The sequence below is a fragment of the Eriocheir sinensis genome, chromosome 15, assembly GCF_024679095.1.
Source record: "Eriocheir sinensis breed Jianghai 21 chromosome 15, ASM2467909v1, whole genome shotgun sequence".
Taxonomy (NCBI): Eukaryota; Metazoa; Arthropoda; class Malacostraca; order Decapoda; family Varunidae; genus Eriocheir; species Eriocheir sinensis.
In genome coordinates this window covers 5,283,503-5,302,802 of record NC_066523.1, presented here as the reverse complement: position 1 = coordinate 5,302,802, position 19,300 = coordinate 5,283,503, and positions in this window count along the sequence as shown.

Below are 19,300 nucleotides of genomic sequence, written 5' to 3'. Positions count from 1 at the left end.
GGAAAGAAAAGAGAACTAAGAAAAAAAGGAAAAAGGAAAAGATAGTGTGAGATAATTGAGGTAAGGGAAGAGGAAGAAAAAACTGAGAATATAAGAAAGACAAAATAGAAAGATGCGAAACAAAGATAACGCGAGTGAAAACGTAAAGAAGAAGAAAAACAAAGAACAAAGGAAAGGAAAGAGAAAATAAAAGACAAATAAATTAAGAAGAAAAGAGTGAGAAAAATAACGAAGAAAAAGAGAAATAAAACTAAGAGCAAACAAAAAGGAAAAAAAAAGGAAAGATGTGAAAAAATAAAAATACAGAAAAACAAAGAAAAACAAAGAACAAAGGAAAGAATGAAAGAAAAGAAAAACAAAATAAGGAAACGAAAAGAAAAGGTGAGAGAAAATTGACGTAGAGAAGTAAAAAGAAAAACAAAGAACACAAGAAAGAGAAAAAGAAAGACAAAAGAAAGAAAGGAAGGAAAGGAGGGAGAAAACATAGTGAACGAGAAAGAAGGAAAATAAAGGAAAGAAAAAGAAGAGAATAAAACAGATAAAAAATAAAGGGGGAAAAGATGGGGTGTGAAAAAATGGACGTAACTAAAATCTACTTAGACCAATTATTTCATTAGGCGAAAGAAAAAGCTCCTAAACTGCTTACATAACACCCTCCTCCTCCTCCTCCTCCTCCTCCTCCTCTTGTTCTTGTCAATTTTCTTCCACTTCTTTCCTTCTTTCTTCCTTATGTTTTCCTCCTCACCCTTCTCCTGCTCCTTGTCCTTGTCCTAATCCTCGTCCTCCCCTCCTTCTCTTCCTCTTCCTTTTCTTCACGCTCTTTTCAGTTTTCTTTTCCTTCTTCTTTTTCTTCTTCTTAACTCCTCGTCCTCGTCCTCCTCCTCCTCCTCCTTTTTTAAAACCCAAAAAAACACAAATGCACGTTCTATCCATACGCATTCCAAACACACACACACACACACACACACACACACACACACACACACAAACACACACCATTCCTGACACCAACAGAAGGAAAAACCACACGCATTACCACTCACCACTACCACCACTTACCACCACCACCACCACCACCACCATTGCCGCCGCCGCCAATAGCAACAGATCTTTAGCTTACTTCAATTAGGACGTTTCCCTTTCCACATTTCTTTTTCCTGCGGCACATTTTCCCCCCCGCCCAAGCCACCGTCGGGGACCCTAATTGGAAAGTCGTGGCCGGGAGGGAGAGAGAGAGAAAGAGGGAGGGGAAGGGAGAGAGAGGGAGGGAAGGGAGAGGGTACTTGTGAGAGGAATGGGAGGGGAGAGGGAAGAAAGGAGAAATGAAAAGAAGCAGAGAGAGGGAACAGTGGAAGGAGGGAAGAAAGGGAAAGGGAGTGGGAGAGAGGGCATAAGGAGAGAATGAGGGAGAGAGAAAGGGAGGGTATAGAAGAGAAAGGCAGAAAGAGGGGAAAGTGCAGAAGAAAGAAAGGGAGAGGGGAAATGAAAGTAAAATGAGGGGATGAAGTAGAGAGAGAGATGGTAAAGAAAGGAAGGAAGGGAAGGAAAGAAAGAGGAAAGAGGAGATGGAAAAATGGAATAAAGTAAAGGAAAAAAATGAGGAGGAAAGAGTAGGAGTGTAGGAGGGATAGAAGGAAAGGGGAGAGAGAGAGGCAGAGGATATGAAGGAGGAAAAGGAAAAGGAAAGAGGAGATGAAAAAAGGGAAAAAAGTAAAGGAAAAAATTGAGAAGAAGGAAGGAGTAAGAGTGTAGAAGGGCGAGAAGGAAAAAGGAGAGAGAGGCAAAGGATATGAAGGAGGAAAAGGAAAGAGGAGATGGAAGCAAAGGGGAAAAAAATGAGAGGTGGAGGAAAGAGTGCAGGAGGGATGGAAGGAAAGAGGAGAGAGAGGCAAAGGATATGAAGGAGGAAAAGGAAAAGGAAAGAGGAGATGGAAGCAAAGAGGAAAAAAATGAGAGGTGGAGGAAAGAGTGCAGGTGGGATGGAAGGAAAGAGGAGAGAGAGGCAAAGGATATGAAGGAGGAAAAGGAAAAGGAAAGAGGAGATGGAAGCAAAGAGGAAAAAATGAGAGGTGGAGGAAAGAGTGCAGGAGGGATGGAAGGAAAGAGGAGAGAGAGGCAAAGGATATGAAGGAGGAAAAGGAAAAGGAAAGAGGAGATGGAAGCAAAGAGGAAAAAAATGAGAGGTGGAGGAAAGAGTGCAGGAGGGATGGAAGGAAAGAGGAGAGGCTGAGGAGATAAAGGAGAGAACCAGGCAGAGATGGGAAGGAAGGGAGCGAGGGAGCGATGGAGGGGGATGAGAAAAAGAGGGTGGGACACACGAGGCTGCTGCTGGAACGCCCTTCGCCAATGCACAAAGTAAATTTAACATTCTGCGACCGTGTTTCCAAAGGGTTAAAAATAAAATCATCCATTATTTTCTGGCTCGTTTGGAAGTTATGTGAGTTCGTGCGTGCGTGTGTGTGTGAGAGGGGCAGGAATACAGAGGACTATACATACATACATACATACATACACATATACATATACATAGAAGCATACACACCCTCTTTCCTTCTTCTTCTTCGTCTTTCCTCCCATTCCCTTTCCTTCCCCTTTACTTTTCTATCCTGTTTCCGAAGTGACCTTGAAAAGAAAACCGAAAATGCGACCCAAATGACCTTAATGACCTTTCTTATTATTTTTATTGAATGCTTACTACTAAAAACGATAAAATACGAATTCAAGTACACATGAAGAAGCAACAGACTAGTTTACCAATAAAAAAACAGACGATAGCAAACAGAGAATGGAAAAAATATATATAAAGAAATTAGAAAAGTGATATATGTGAACAGAGAAGGAAACAATAACCAAGTATACCATAGCAAATCGAGTAGTGAATGGGCGAAACAAAAAGAAATAAGAAGGGGAAAAGAAAAGAAAGATAGAGAAAAGACGAGTGCACAAGACGAAGGGAGAGAGAGCAAGTCATATAAAAGACCACGAATGAACAATAGCCTAGAATACCATAAAAAGAAGAGAGTTAATGTGCCAAACGGAAAGCAGACGAAGGAAAAAGAAAATATAAGCAACGAATAAAAACCAAAGCATAAGACGGAGAGATCGAGATAGAGAGATCCAAAGTCGACACAGAGAACGGGAAGGAACTGCTTAATTTATCTGGAGCAGCAGCATTTATGAGACACAGATAGAGTTAGACCCAGAGATATTGGCCCGGCAAAGCCCCCGAACACACGTCCTAGCCACGCCACGCCCACAGACATCACCAGCCACACCCACACCCATACCACACCCACAGACATCACCGGCCACACCCACACCCATACCACGCCCACAGACACCACCAGCCACACCCACACCCATACCACGCCCACAGACATCACCGGCCACACCCACACCCATACCACACCCACAGACATCACCGGCCACACCCACACCCATACCACGAACACAGACACCACCAGCCACACCCACACCCATACCACACCCACAGACATCACCGGCCACACCCACACCCATACCACGCCCACAGACACCACCGGCCACATCCACACCCATACCACGCCCACAGACACCACCAGCCACACCCACACCCATACCATGCCCACAGACACCACCAGCCACACCCACACCCAGACACATACAGCTACAGCCTCAGTTAATATTGAATTTATTGTAGCCCTCTCGTGTGAGGTTGATACTTCCGTTATGTATTGTATTTCGGTCTTTGAATAAGGTGCAGAAACTAATAGCTTCAAAAAAATTATGTAAAAAGTTTATGAGCGAACCCTAGCACATCGAATTTTGATATCAGGGGGGGGAGGTTATTTATGTTAGGTCAGGTTAGTTTAGATTTAGTTAATTTAGGTCATTAGGTTACATTTAGTTGTTAAGTCATTGTTAGTTAATTTAGTTTAATGTTATCTGTTAAGTTTCCGATAAATATGTGGCGTTGGCGATCTCAATATTCCCCATAGCTCCATCTATAGACACAGCCAGACACATCTCCAGCCTAAATATTGCAGATGTGGAGCAAGATGAAGACATATAGACAGACGGACAGGCAAGCAGGCAGAGAGACAGAGACACAGACAGGCCGACATATAGATGACCCAAGGGTGCTTAACCGCTAACCAGTTCAGTCCCACTCGCCAAATCACTTACCGTATAATTATAATCCCCCTCTTTTTTTTGGGGGGGGAGGGATAATATAAGCAATTGTGTCCTTTCGTGTCCCTATTTTATCATTTTCGTTTCTCAGTCTAGCGTCTTTTTCTCCGAGGTGGGCAAGTGCGGTACTTAGTGCGGTAGTGCGGTACTACCGCATCACAAAAAAGTACCGTACTACCGCAAAATTTCTGAAAATACCGCACTACCGCGGACCGCACTAAAAAATCCTGCGGTACTTTTTTGCGGTATTTTGAAAACTATCGAAGACGTCATTTGCAGCGCGGCATGCTCACAGAATTTTTTTTTTTTTTTTTTTTTACAGTGAATCGAACTCAATCAGTCAATCGGTATCAGTCATCAGAATCAGTGATTCAATCATCCTGACTTTTCAGTTATTGTTCAAAATTAAATACTAAATAGACAGACTAAACTACTACACTGCGAGTCTTCTTTAACCCGCGCGGTGCCGGCAATTTCAATCCCGGACCCGTCCGTTGTGCCGGCCGATTTTTCATTGTACTATTTTAAGCATATTTCCTTTGTTTGGATAGCCAGGATAGGCACTGAAGTATTTTTTTTTACTACCGCTAACGCAGTACCGCACACTGCGTACCGCACTGGGAAAGAAAAAAAAGTGGGACCGCACTACAGCAACCACACTACTCCGAAAAAAGTACCGCACTACCGCAACAGCACTACTGATTTTTTAGTACTGCGCCCACCTCTGCTTTTTCTCATACATATTTGTATACCACTTATTTCATTCTTTTATATATATATATATATATATATATATATATATATATATATATATATATATATATATATATATATATATATATATATATATATATATATATATATATATATATATATATATATATATATATATATATATATATATATATATATATATATATATATATATATATATATATATATATATATATATATATATATATATATATATATATATATATATATATATATATATATATATATATATATATATATATATATATATATATATATATATATGTGAAGCTCAGCTTTAACCCTTACCGTATTGAGGAAGCCCACCTTTAACCCCTAATATAACAGGGACCCCAACCATTAACCACCACCCATTACCATAAATAGTAACCACAACCACCACAACAGTCCTCTAGCTAGAGAGCACACGACAACCACCAGAGCCAACAATCACCCCTGATAATATATATACACCTGCAGTCCCCCCTCCCCCTCCCCCTTCCCCCCCTCCACAAACAGCTCCCCTCAATATATTACAGGTGGGAGATCGCGCATAGCAGGAGACAGATGACTGGTGAGATAAATGAATGGGCGGACGGCAGGATATTTATTGCTTTATTGAATTTGAAATGGTAACAGTGATGGAGGAGGAGAGCAGGGGGAGGGGGGGGCGATAAGGTGGGGATAGGGGGAGGGGAGGGGGGGAAATGAGGCAGGTGACGGGAAAATATAAATAGTGGAGGGAGATAGAAAAAAAAATGGTGGTGATGATGTATGTGGACAAAAATTAATGGATTGGAGTTTTGAGAATTGGTGTGTGTGTGTGTGTGTGTGTGTGTGTGTGTGTGTGTAACAGTGATGATGATGATGAAATAGGGTTGGAAATTAATAGTAAAAATAAAAGGTAAAAAAATTGTTCTTGTTCTTGTTGTTACTCCTACCACTACTACTCCTCTCCTCCTCCTCTTCCTACTACTACTACTATTACTATTAGGCCTACTACTATTACTACTACTACTACTACTATTTCAATCACCACTCCTCCTCCTACCACTACTACTTTAACTTTTACTACCTCCTCTCCTCCTCCTCTTCCTACTACTACTACTACTATTACTATTAGGCCCACTACTACTACTACTATTTCAATCACCACCACCACCACCACCACCAGGTCATAGCGCTACCCAGATTTAGCGCCAATAGCCACAACACAACCCGGGAATAGTCTGTGCCACGCTCCTCTGTCGTTACACTTAATCCCTAAGCACTCCCCCTCCACATATCCCCTCCCTTCCCCCCTTCCCTTTCGTCCCCTGCCTTCCCTTCCCCTAATCTCTCCCGTCCTCTATCCCCCAACATTCTTCCTCTTTTTTCTCTTCTTCCCCTTCCCCTTTTTTGTCCTCATCCATCTCATACTATTCAACTTATTCCCTCTCCCATTCCCCTCCTCTTTCCAGTCCTCCACCCCCTCCTCTTCTTCTTCTTCCACCTCATAGCCTTCCCCTCATTCCCTCATTCTCCTTGTCCTTATCTTCTTCCTACCGCTCCTAACCCCTCATTTATCCCCTTATACTCCTCCCCTGTGCTTCCCCATTTATCCCCACTTTACTCCTCTTCTCACCCATTCCCTTCTCCCTCCTTTTTTCAAGCTCTCTACCTCTCAATCTATATATCTCTCTCTGTATACACTCCAACTCCTTTCCATTTCTTTATATTCCCTCCCATCCTCCCCCCTTCCACCTCCCCCCCAAAGCACACAAGCTTAGGTAATATAATGTAATTCAGGTAATATTCGTAAGGTCCCAGGCAATCACCTTTTGGATATTAGCAATCAGCCATTGAGCAGGTGTCCCGCGGCCTCCAAATTACCTGGCTGTATTTAGTGCGTGCCTGGCGTGGCCTAATTAGACATAAGGTGGCTCATTAGGTGTTTCTCTCGGTCTCTGTCTCGGTCTATGTCTGTGTCTCTCTCGGTTTTTGGTATCTTCTCTTCTCTGTTTCAGTCTCTTCTCTTCTTCTTCTTCTTCTTTTCTCTCTCTCTCTCTCTCTCTCTCTCTCTCTCTCTCTCTCTGTCACTCTCTCTGTCACTCTCACTCTCACTCTCACTCTCCTCCTTCCTCTCTTTCTTCCACATTGCTTGTCAAAAAAATAAGTAATAAAAAGTATGTGCGTTGTGTGTGAAATAAGAAAATATCAAGAAAGAAAAATCACACACACACACACACACACACACACACACACACACACACACACACACACACACACACACACACACACACCCTGACCCTTCCCCCCACACTCCACCACACCTCACCAACCAACCCACCCAGTAAAAAAGTCTTGCATGCTGGAAAGTCTCGAAGCTGATTTATGAGCAAATTCCGCGAGATAGCTTCAGGAGACGTGAAAAGAGACAGCAAGACGCATGGGGGTCGAGAGGAGTCACCTGGCGAGCGGGGCGAAGGTGGCGAGCTGAAGGAGGAGAGGGCGGGAACGGAATGCTGAATAATGGGAGGGGAGAAGAAAGGCAAGGAAAAGTGTGTTAGAGGTATGGAAAAATGGAAGAAGTGTAGAAGTGTGGAAGGTGGAAGGAAATAAAAGGCAAGGAAAAGTGTGTTAAAGGTATGGAAAAATGGAAGAAGTGTAAAAATGTGGAGAGTGGAAGGAAATAAGTAAAAAAATATATGAAAAATGGAGTAAATGTATGAGAACTAAGTGAAGAAGGTGGGAAAGGAATGTTGAAAAATGAGGAGAGAGGTATGCAAATCAAAAATCAAGGAGAGAAGGATGAGAAGTATGGAAAAAGTGAAGGAAAGTACAAAAAAAAGATTGGGAAATGAAGGAATGTGGTAAAAGTGTATGGAAAAAGGGAGAATATATGTAGAAAGAGGTGAAGGAGGATGCTGAAAAATGGGAGGGCAGGAAAAAGGCGTGAAAGTGAAAAGGGAAGGAAAGATGTGATAAAAAGGTGTAAAAAGTATGAAAAATGGTGGAAATTACTAAAGAGTAGAAAAATTAAAGCAAGTATGTTAGAGAGGACGAAGAAAGGAATGTAAGGTTAAAAATAAGAAAAATAAAAATTCAGGAAAGTTGTAAAAGTATGTAAAAATGAAGGAAATGTGAAAAAATAGGGAAGCATTAAAGGAAGTGTGTTAGAAAGAGGTGAAGAGGAGGAGGCGGGAATGATGAAAAACGGGAAGGAAGGAGGAAGGCGTGAAAGTGAAAAGGCGAGGAAAGGTGTGAAAAGGGTATGGAATAATCGAGGGAATATGTTAAAAGTGTAGAAAAAAGTGCGTTAGAAAGAGAAGATAAAAAAGGAAAATAACGATGAAAAATAAGGGAGAGGAAAATATACAAAACTGAGAGGTGAGAAAGGCATGAAAAAGAAAACCAAATGTCTAAAAATTATTTAAAAAAAGGAAGAAACAAGCAAAAAATGAGGAAAAATTAAGGAAAAAGTTGGAGAGGTGAAGGATGACTTGGGTCGAGAAACATAAAGGTATAGGCGATAGAAGTTTAAAAAATGGAGAAAAGTTAAAAAAAAAATGTTGGATACGAAGAGGGAAAGCGTCAAAGGTGAGTAAAAGTAAGGGGAAAAGGAGTTGAAAATCTGGAAAGGGTGTAAAAATCGCGGAAAATGAAGGAAAAAGTTGAAAAAAATGGGTAAACAATATTGACAATCGGGAAAATATGAGAGAGAGAGAGAGAGAGAGAGAGAGAGAGAGAGAGAGAGAGAGAGAGAGAGAGAGAGAGAGAGAGAGAGAGAGAGAGAGAGAGAGGGGGGGGGGGGTCCTACGCACGTGGTCGTAGTCTTGCCAGTTTCCAATATCCCTTTCTTACCTGTGGAAGAGAAAAAATACAGTTACTTTCTGCATAAGGAAGGAATGAAGGGAGAATAATAACGCTCTTTACCTTTGATAGTTAAAAAAAAAATAAGGTATTACATAGATTAAACTTAATTTGAAGAAAAACAGATACAGACAAACTGACAGACACAGACACACACACACACACACACACACACACACACACACACAGGCAGGCAGACACAAACTGACGCAGAGAAAAATTTACTAGTAATAATGTGGAAGAGGTAGATCAACAGGCCACAGCACATTCAAATCACTGCGTCTCGTCTGATGACAGTAGTTAAGCAACATCGGGCATTGTGAGCGCTTGAATGAGTGGCCTGGGAACGACAGGTGTTGAAGCTCAAAACGTGGCGTTCCGGGACTGTGACCATCCACGTATTTATGAGACCCAACGCTGCCTGCCCGCGCTGATTAGACAAGCTGTGTATTCAACGTGCTGTGATTTTAGTCTCATCTCATCTACATTCTTCTCTTTCTTCTAATTCACATTATTATCATTATTATTATATACCCCTCCTCCTCTTCCTTCTAAAAAGAGCATTCCAATTTCCACTCAACAACGCTGCCAACCACACACTTCTACTCCTGCTTGTTGAGAGAAAACGACGCTGATGAACCACCTGAACAACACCACAGCCTCAGAACTTTCAGAGTCATCGTCCGCCAGAGTGTGACTATGAGAAGCAAACAGCACAAGAAGACAAATCTAGTCCATTTAAACAGATACCTGAAAAAAACAGAATAAAAAGTAATACTGTTCCCTTCGCAGATGGAAGCGGCGTACCCAGGACAGTAAACACATCGTCGAAATCCTGAACAGACACTTCGGGTTTGCGTTCTCAGTTGAAAACATGAAGTCTGTCCCCGAGAGCCATACTCCACCCCCGTGAATGATATCCCGCAGTACTGGCACAATTTACAAACAAGATATGCAAAAGTACCTTGACAGACTCGACAAGACTAGGTGAACCGTACCAGCATCTGAAACCGATTATTATAACTAAAAAAGGTTCCCGATGACTAGCAACAAGCGAACGTAACACTGATTTGAAAAGACGAGACAAGATCGTGGCCCGTCCGCTGCGATTGGCACGGATTTCGCCTTCACTGGTAGCCTGGTAACATATACTCCCAGGTCTTTATCTGCCTCTGTGGTGGGTAGTGGAGTGTTTCCCATGTGGTATTAAGTATGCTGGATTTCCCTTCCCAAGGTGCATAACTTTATTTTTCTTCATTGAATTGTAGCAGCCACTTATTGCTCCACTCCTGTAGTTTGGTGATGTCTTCTTGTAGGAAATCCGCAGCCAAGGAGTTAAACTACAGGCCTTAACATCATAAGTGGCGGGTAAAATATTCGAGATCATTAGCGACGAACTAGTAAAGTATCTAGAAAATAATAACATCGTCAAAGATCAGCTCGGTTTCAGAAATAAGCGATCCTACTTAACTAATTTAATGGACTTCCACAGCATATAAGAAAGTTGCGATAATCATATCCCCAGTGATGTTATATATGTATTTTTTTACAACAAAGGAGACAGCTCAAGGGCACAAAAAAAGGAAACAATAATAAAAAAAAAGCCCGCTACTCGCTGCTCCTATAAAAAGAATCAAAAGAGGTGGCCGAAAGAGAGGTCAATTTCAGGAGGAGAGGTGTCCTGATTCTATTCTAGACTCAAAAATGACTCTTAACAAGGTGCCACACGAACAAACCCTTATGAAACTTCAGTCAGCCGGCATGAAAACAATCTGAATGCGTGGATAAGATTTTGTTACCCGTTTTAGTAGGCAGTTTATATGTCTGTTTAGGGTAACACGTGTATTAATTGTCATATCTATATAATATACATTACTACCTTACAAGACTGCTGCCTACACCTCCATGTTTCCATAGTTCCTCCACCTCCTATTTTACGTATCCTTACACGAGAGTTCCACATCATTTCCCACCACCACCACCACCACCGCCGCCGCCGCCGCCAACACCACCACCGCCGCCCCTGCCGCCACGGTAAGTGCTGAGGCGCGTCACTTTGCCTCCCGTACGCACGCCGCCATTACCTGTGCGTCAGCGGGCGAGGGAAGCGTAGGCTGAACGTTCCCATTTGGCGGAGATGAAGGGTTTTCCGGTTTCATTTACTTATGCGTTTATTTACTTATTGATTTATCTATCTATTTATATATTTTTTCTTTTTTTTTTAATTGTAAGTATTTTATTCCTTCTTTCTGTCCCTTTTATCATCATTTGTCCATATTTTTTCTTATTTTTCTTTGTTTATTTGCTTACATTTCTTTATTATTTACCTCTGTTAATATTAATCTACTCATTCAATATATATACATTTTCTTTATCAACGTATCAATTTTGCGTTAACCATTAGCTTATCAATTAACTTATTCACTAACATAAAACTAACTAACAAAAACTAACATAAAATAGTAAAAGTTTAGAATAGCGCTGATAAAACTCTTTCCTAATTCTCTGTCTAAACGTATCAATTATGTGTTGGCCATCTTACCCACTAACCTAAAACTAACTAACAAAAACTAACATAAAACAGCAAAGTTTGGGAAGGCACACATACAACTCTTTCCTATTTCTCTTTCTAAACGTATCAATTCTGCGTTAGCCATTAGCTGATCCATTAACTTATCAACAAAAACTTATCCATTAACTAACGGGGCAGTGCGAAAACGATTATCATTGTAAATAGAAGTAAAAGTTTAGGATGGCACAGATAAACCTCTTTCCTAATTCTCTTTCTATGCGTATCAATTCTACGTCAGCCCGGAAGAGCCTTTAATATGCGGGGATTCCGGCTAACGCTTCACTAGTTACTTATCTCCCAACATCCATATCGCTGACGGAAAAAACGCATTAGCGAATACTTAATTGAAAGCAACACAATTACGCCCCGGCTTAAATTCATTTCTAGGGCTTGGCGACGCTCCGGGAAAGCTTTTAAGTGCAGGTAGTTGCGTTATTATTTAGTATTATTTCGTAATGTTAAAAGGGAGGGTTGTGTTAGCGATTTTCACGCTAAATCATATTACTTTGCATATGATTTGCAACGCTTTCAAGAGGGGAGTGTTAAGATGTCCTTCCTACCGAATCTAAACCTATTTTTGTTTATCTATACTTTTTAGCCTTTTTTCTGTCTTTAATTTGCAGTCACATCACTTAGCACAATTTTTATTTTATTTTTTCTTCCTCTTAATCTGCCTGTTTCTGTAGAAAAAGTTGTGTTATTCATAAAGATTAGAAAACCCTCCAACATAATCTGATCCTCTTTCTAGTCTATCTTTACTCTGACTAATTTGAAGAAGGACTTGGCATGTTTCTTACCTCCTTTACTGTATTAAAACTGTTGTGTTTAGAATAGACAGAAAGAAAATATAAAAAAAGAAATGTTAAAAGGTACGGTTGTGTTAGCGATTTTCACACTAAATAAAAATACTTTCCATATGATTTGCAACACTTTCAAGAGGGGAGTATCAGGAAGCGATGTTCATACCAAATAATGTAACTCGTGTATGACTCGTAACATATTCTCGAGGGGAGTATCAAGTCTCCCCTCCAACCGAACCTGGCCCTCTCTTTAGTCTGTCTTTACTCTTTACTTTTGAACTACCTTAAATTTGTAGGAGCAAGGCCCGGCACGCTTTTTATTTATTTATTTATTTCCTTTAAATCTGCCTCCTTTACGATAGAAAATGTGTTGTTCGGAAATAAAACAAAAGAAAGAGAATAAAACAAATGAAACGTTCCACATATACAACAACGGCTCCTAGTTCGGTATCATAAGACATACTCGCTTCTCACATCAGTATTTCTAAAGGTCAAAGAGGAGATTAATTGAGTTCTAATGAGTGTTTCTTTAAGTTCACGGTACAGAAGAAGGGTTACACTACCACAAGGGTCATAAAACTACTCCAGGAAATCCCCCAAAACTCCTACGAAAGCCTTGTCAAATATGTGTCCTTGGGCGGCGAAATATTTACAGTCCGACTAATCTTGGGACCTCTGACGTTTGAAAAAGTTACGGCTATCAAACAACTTTCCTCTACCTCCACGAACACCACAAAACTAGTTCGAAAAATAAATGGAAACAAATATAAAGATAATCTACTACATGTTAAACAATGCCTCGGAAGAAACTACGTATTACAAGCAGGGAAAAGGAGACAAAGAAGAATGGAAAGGATGATGAAAAAAATATATATGAAACGAAGTCGGGAAATAAAAACGAGAGAGAATGATTAAAGACAAAAGTGGATCATGAGAGGGAGAGAGAGAGAGAGAGAGAGAGAGAGAGAGAGAGTGTACGCATTCATCTTGTTCTGTATGAAATCACACCCCACTCCTCTCTCTCTCTCTCTCATGACTTTTCCTTGGTGTGAGAAACGAGTGAGCGAGAGAGTGAGTGAGTGAGCGAGTTTCTGAAGGCATGAAAGTGAGACAGAAATTGAGTGCCACTGTGAAAAGGAAATGAAGAGAGAGAGAGAGAGAGAGAGAGAGAGAGAGAGAGAGAGAGAGAGAGAGAGAGAGAGAGAGAGAGAGAGAGAGAGAGAGAGAGAGGTAAAATGGAGGATTATAAGCACACACACACACACACACACACACACACAAATAAAATCACACGCACAGTACAAAGTTTTAATAACGGAGACGAGAAAAATGTCCTGTATATGTGTGTGTGTGTGTGTGTGTGTGTGTGTGTGTGTGTGTGTGTGTGTGTGTGTGTGTGTGTGTGTGTGTGTGTGTTATAACATTTCGGAAAATCAACAGCGGAAAAAAAAAGTTCGCACAACGGGGCTTCGGGAAACACGAAACGAGGAGAGCCGACAACTTAATTTGCTTAGGAGGAGGAGGAGGAGGAGGAGGAGGAGGAGGAGGAGGAGGAGGAGAAAGAGATGTACGGAGGAAAAACAAGAATCAAAAGAAGAAAAACTATAACTATAACAAAAATAATAACAAGAACAACAAATGAAGGACGAGGGGAGGAAAGAGAAATGGAGGAGGAGGAGGAGGAGGAGGAGGAAAAACAATAATCAAAAGAAGAAAAAGAACCCCAAAACAACTATTACAAAAATAATAACAACAACAAAAAAAGGACGAGGAAGGAAAGAGAAATGGAGGAGGAGGAGGAGGAATAAGAAAAACGAAGGACGAACATATAAAGGAAGAGCAGAGAACGTGAAGACAGGGAACAGAAAATTTGAAAAAAAAGATTCAGAAAATGATGAGGAAAAGGATGAGGAGGAAGACAACAGCGAAGATGGAAGGAGAGAAAGGAGGAGAAAAAGAAGGAAGACGGGAGAGGCAGTTATCCGGACCACCTTCCCTTCACACATCTTTATCCGTTCCTTCCTTTTCCCTCCATTCCTCCTCCTCCTCCTCCTCCTCTTCTCCATTCCTTTTCCTCCTCTCCATCCCTCTCCTCCTATATCCGAAACACTAAAAGCTACGACGCAAGGAGGGAAAACCTGGCACCTCCTCCTCCTCCTCCTCCTCCTCCTTTTCGTATCTCGACTTAAAAATCTTTATTTGCCTCTCTGATTGGAACCCTGGCGACCCGGAAACGTGTATCGGCTACCGGAGGAGGAGGAGGAGGAGGAGGAGGAGGAGGAGGAATATGGGATAGAAGGGAGAGAGAACTAGATGGTATAGGAGACGACTGGAATGGATGGAAGCGAGCAGCCGAAACACACACACACACACACACACACACACACACACACACACACACACACACACACACACACACACACACACACACACACACGCCTGACAAATACAAATGAAGTGCTGAAACTAATAGTAATAGTTTTAATGAGAAACTTTTAAGGAGGAAGGAAGGAAGGCTTTCTTACCCTCTTGTTTTCCATCCAGCTACTTGCCCTTCCTTCCCTCCTTCCTTCCTTCCTTCCTTCCTTTCTTTTCTTCTTCCACTCATCCATTCATTCATTCATTCAACCCTCCTCTCTTTCTTTCTTTTCCTTCCTTCCTTCCTTCCTTCCTTCCTTCCTTCCTTCCTTCCTTCCTTTCTTTTCTTCTTCCACTCATCCATTCATTCATTCATTCAACCCTCCTCTCTTTCTTTCTTTTCCTTCCTTCCTTCCTTCCTTCCTTCCCTTTCTTCCAGTCATTCATCCATTCATTCATTCATTCAACGCTAATTTCTTTCTTTCTTTTCCTTCCTTCCTTCCTTCCTTCACTTCCGTACTCCTAATGATGTTCTTCTTTCCTTCTCTTTAACGTCCTTTTTCCATTTTTCTTTTCTCCTACTTTCCCAATTTATCCTAATTTACTTTTTTTTCCTTTCTTATTTGTTTCTTCCTTACTACTTTCTTTTTCATATATACGTTTTCCTTAAGGTATGTAATTTTTTCTGCCTCCTCCTCCTCCTCCTCATCATCATCATCATCATCATCATCATCATCATCATCATCATCATCATTCTGACCTCTTTTTCTTTGGTTTTAATCTTCTGGTTCCTACTTTCATTCTTTTTTTCTTCTTAATGTTTTTTTTATAAAATCGAAATAGAAGAAATAGTTCTCGAATTCACCTTTTCCCCTCCTCTTTTTCCTCCACCTTAATCTTTACCTCCTCTAATACTCCTCCCTCCTCCTCCTCCTCCTCCTCCTCCTCCTCCTCCTCCTCGGGATTCAGGAAGATTAGTCACGTCCTCAGAGGAAGGTTGGGGAGGAACCGTTACGTGAGGAGGAGGAGGAGGAGGAGGAGGATAGCCGTTACGTGCGGAGGAGGAAGGAAGAGGAGGGAAAAGGAGGAGGACAAGGAGGAGGAGTGGCAAAAGGTGAGAAAGGTGAGGAAGAAGAAGAAGAGGATGAGGAGGAGGAGGAGGAGGAGGAGGAGGAGGAGGAGGAGTGACTTGAAACAAACAAAACACTGCAAGTCCGCCTGTAAGAAAGCCAATACAATGCTCGGGTTCATAGCGAGGAGCTTCGAATACAAGACGCCGGGAGTTATGTTATCCTTGTATAATTCGCAGGTAAGGCCCCACCTGGAATACGCCGTGCAATTCTGGTCTTCAAATTACAGGAAAGACATTGAATTACTTGAGAGAGTACAGCGCCGCGCCACGAAGATGATACCATCACTGAGGACGAAGCCCTACGAAGAGCGACTCGAGCGACTCAACCTCTTCACGTTGGAAAAAGAGACGACTGCGGGGAGACATGATACAAGTCTTTAAGTACCTGAACAAGCTCAGCAACGTTGATCACTCAAAACTCTTCACGCTACAACCTAATCCGAGGACAAGAAACAATGGAAAAACAATTCAAGCAAAGCGATGCAATACCGACATCGGCAGGAGTTACTTTTCGAATAGAGTTGTTCGCCACTGGAACAGCCTTCCTGCAGAAGTGGTTAGCGCAGAGACCATCAACTCCTTCAAGAAACGCATTGATCGCCACTTTGCTGCATCGGGAGTGAACTGAACGTATCCAAGAGTAGGTACACAAGTGCTTTAATCCTTCCCTGCAAGCCACTCCTATGGCAAACGGATTGATTAAATCACTGAAAGCAGGCAGCCTAGTAAAGAGCCAACAGGCTTTCTGCTGCCTGCTAGTCCATGTTTCCATGTTTCTTCTTCTTCCTCCTCCTCCTCCTCCTCCTCCTCCTCCTCTTCTTCTTCCTCTTCCTCTTCCTCTTCCTCCTTCTCCTCCTCCTCCTCCTCCAAACTCCTGGAGGTAGAGAGAACGACTGTTCCCATGAAGACAAGGAGAACAAATAATGCCACAAGCACACCGTGGATGACTACCCAAGTTCGACGGGCGATTAATTTGAAGAAGAGAAAATACAACTTGCTAAAGGAAAACAGCACTGACGAGGCACGCGAACAGTACCATCAAAGCCTCAGAGCTTGCAGAACACTCATTCGCCAGAGTAAACGTGACTATGAAAAGCAAATTGCACGCGAAGCCAAGTCCAACCCGAAAAAGTTCTTCACGTATATAAGAACCAAAAAGAAGACAAAAAGCAATATCGGTCCCCTAAAAGATGAAAGTGACGTACTAACACAGGACAGTAGACAAATGGTCGAAATCCTAAACAGGAACTTCGCGTCTGTGTTCACGGTCGAGAATACCCAGTCCGTACCCGAGAGCCCTTCCCCACCGATGGGAATCACTCCCCTAGAAATTGGTACAATCGACGAACGGGATGTGAAAAAGTACCTAGACAAACTCGAGACAAACAAGTCTACCGGACCCGACGACTTGTCACCCAGGCTGCTCAAGGAACTCAAGCAGCAAATCCTCAAGCCACTCACCGCCATCTACAATCTGTCACTACAACAAAACAAAGTCCCGAAAGACTGGAAACAAGCGAACGTAACACCGATCTACAAAAGGAGACAAAAGTGTGGCCCTAAACTACAGACCAATCAGCTTGACCTCAGTGGCCGGAAAATCCTCGAGAAGATCATCAGAGACAAACTCGTTAGGTTCCTTGAAGACAACAACATCATTTCCGATGCTCAGCACGGTTTCAGGAACAAGCGCTCATGCTTAACCAATTTATTGGACTTCTTCCAAGGTATCTATGAAAACTGGGATAATCATATCCCCAGTGATGTTATATATCTAGACTTTCAGAAAGCCTTTGACAAAGTGCCACATGAAAGACTCCTCAAGAAACTTAAGTCGGCGGGATTAGGCGACGATCTGACAGCGTGGATCAAAGACTGGCTCACTGAAAGAAAACAACGAGTTGTACTCAACGGACAGGCCTCCGAGTGGCTCCCGGTCACAAGTGGAGTGCCACAGGGTCAGTGCTGGGACCCATACTTTTCATCATATATATCAACGACCTAGAACTAGGATTAAAATCCAATCTTTCAAAATTTGCCGACGACACAAAGGTGGGTGGGAAGGCCCTCACGACGGCAGACTGCGAAATTATCCAGAGAGACCTGGACCAGATCACTGGTGGTCAGAAAATGGCAGATGTCCTTCAACACTACCAAATGTAAAGTAATGCATATCGGATCCAGAAACAGCAACCAAATATAACACATGGTTTGAGAACCACTACATGTTGTGCTATAGGAAAGAGACCTCTGTGTCACCATCAGCAGTGACTTGAAACAAACAAAACACTGCAAGTCCGCCTGTAAGAAAGCCAATACAATGCTTGGGTTCATATCGAGGAACTTCGAATACAAGACGCCGGGAGTTATGTTATCCTTGTATAATTCGCTGGTAAGGCCCCACCTGGAATACGCCGTGCAATTCTGGTCTCCTAATTACAGGAAAGACATTGAATTACTTGAGAGAGTACAGCGCCGCGCCACGAAGATGATACCATCACTGAGGACGAAACCCTATGAAGAACGACTCGAGCGACTCAACCTCTTCACGTTGGAAAAGAGACGACTGCGGGGAGACATGATACAAGTCTTTAAGTACCTGAACAAGCTCAGCAACGTTGATCACTCCAAACTCTTCACGCTACAAACTAACCTGAGAACAAGAAACAACGGAAAAACAATTCAAGCAAAGCGATGCAATACCGACATCGGCAGGAGTTACTTCTCGAATAGAGTTGTTCGCCACTGGAACAGCCTTCCTGCAGAAGTGGTTAGCGCAGAGACCATCAACTCCTTCAAGAAACGCATTGATCGCCACTTTGCTGCAACAGGAGTGAACTGAACGTTCCCAAGAGTAGGTACACAAGTGCTTTAATCCTTCCCTGCAAGCCACTTCTGTGGCAAACGGATTGATTAAATCACTGAACGCAGGCAGCCTAGTAATGAGCCAACAGGCTTTCTGCTGCCTGCTAGTCCATGTTTTCCTCTTCCTCCTCCTACAGGTGTGACGTGATTCACCTGCCGCGACGCCTTCAGGTGAACGGATAAATTGGACTTCTTCTTCTTCTTCTTCTTCTTCTTCTTCTTCTTCTTCTTCTTCTTCTTCTTCTTCTTCTATTTCTTTTATTCTTCCGTTTTTTCTACTAATATTTTTCTGCTTTTATTTTCTTCGTTTTATTTTATTTATTCTTCTTCGTCTTCGGCTTCTCCAACTTTTTTTTCTTCTTTTTCTTCTCCTAATTCCTGTTCGTTTAGTTTTCCTTTCTTCACTTATTCTTCTGTTTTGCTTTCTCGTCTTGATCGTCTTCTTTCTCTTCCTATTCTTACTGTTCTTCCTATCCTTGTCATTCTTCCTTCCACCATTTCCTCCTCCTGATCATTTAAACTACCTTCATATTCACCATCCTTCCTGTCCTCTTTCTTTGCTCTTTGCTCTTTTCTCTTTCCTTCCCTTCCTCCTCTTTTTTCCTCTAGTATCACCTCCTCTTCTTCCTATGACTCGTGATTTTCATTATGTGCTCAAGAATAACATTAGCTAACAGACCCAATTCTTAACCACTACCATCTCCATCACCACTACCACCCTCCCCCTACCACCATCAGCTCGTCCACCACCACTACCACCACCATCCCACCTCCATCTACCACCACCAGCTTGTCCAC